Below are 1,630 nucleotides of genomic sequence, written 5' to 3'. Positions count from 1 at the left end.
TAGTCTGATTGACAGAATTTAGCCAAAACTACTCATAAAAATGGCTGGCTAAAAACAATAACAAAGAGCTGAGTGACGTCAATTTCGTCCTTTCTTAATAAAACTGATATCAACAGCGTTATTGGCACCACGACTGAGCTTATCCACCAACGTCCAGCCTCTAAAAACGAAACAGCTGTTACATGTAGACAACCAACGAACATTATGTATTAACAACATAATATCATCATCAATGTCGAATGACCTATGACGCACTCTATTAATATCTCCCAGTACTACGAGTTGCTTGGTCTTCATTCCGTCGGAAACAAAGGAGTGATACCGCCATCTCTACTTAGGACTGAAAGGTGAAATTGTATTTTTTCACAACATGGAATAAGCTTGAGCATTTATTGTGCGGCTATGTGGTCTTGTGGTATGACACTCGCTTTCGGATCGGAAGGTCCTGGGTTCGAGCCTCGCTCGGCGCATAGTTGAGTCCTTGGAGAAGGCTCTTTACTCACATCTCTCACCGTACTCAGGTGTAAAATTAGTACCTGGTCGTTAACAGTGTTGTCTCTGTCCGAAAAAAATTATAACATCGCCTAACATAACGACATAACAGGCGTCATGTCCCGTCCTGAATGCTAAATGTTGCTGTTGGCCAGGAACCCCTTGTAAAGCGATTTGAGCACATTTAGTGGATATTGCGCAATATAAAAGCTCAATTTTAAATGTTTTTTTTTTTTAAGTCTTCCCCTTTATGTCCCTCCACATTATCTCTCGAGATTTCAAGGACCAGTTTTCTGGCCAAATTTTTAATTACATGTTTTTGGTTTTATTTCAGTATACAACAATTTACTGGTTAATGTGACGTGAAAGAATGTTATAGATAGTATGACGTTGACGTCACTCAGGTCATTGTTATTGGGTTTGTTTGTTTTTTTGCAATCCGTGTTTATGAGTAATTCTCACTAAACTGTATTAACCAGACTACAAACGTTTAAGATTACACATAGTTTTGTGTGTTGGTCCGTTATACTTCCGGATGGCAATGTTGTGAGCTTCTTAGCCAAGCGCAAACTACTATAGATAGTTCGAAGATGACGTCACTCAGGTCTTTGTTATTGTTTTTTTTTTGCCATCCGCGTTTATGAGTAATGCTCACTGAACTGTATTAACCTGACTATAAACGTTCATGGATACACACAGTTTTGTGTGTTGGTCCGTTATACTTCCGGATGGCAATGTTGTGAGCTTCTTAGCCAAGCGCATACTATCTATACTTCCGGATGGCAATGTTGTGAGCTTCTTAGCCAAGCGCATACTATCTATACTTCCGGATGGCAATGTTGTGAGCTTCTTAGTCAAGCGCATACTATCCGTGATGGCAATGTTGTGAGTTTCTTAGCCAAGCGCATACTATCTATATCAAAAGGGGGTAACGATAAGGAAATTTGATAATACAGTGAGACTTCTCACATGAGTACTAACTCACGCTAATCGATACCAAGCTCACGGTTCAAATTGCAAATTATATCTCAAGGGTTTATTTGTATTAACCCAACGTGTACAAATATGCAGGTCTGACATCCGAACCCACGTATGGGCTTAGTTTAACATTGTTGTAATGGAAAATAATTTTTCGTCA

Source organism: Berghia stephanieae, chromosome 2 (assembly GCF_034508935.2).
Source record: "Berghia stephanieae isolate SIO BIC M18660-M18661 chromosome 2, UCSD_Bste_1.3, whole genome shotgun sequence".
Classification (NCBI taxonomy): domain Eukaryota; kingdom Metazoa; phylum Mollusca; class Gastropoda; order Nudibranchia; family Aeolidiidae; genus Berghia; species Berghia stephanieae.
The sequence above is the reverse complement of the archived record's forward strand: the minus strand, read 5'-3'. Positions refer to the sequence as shown.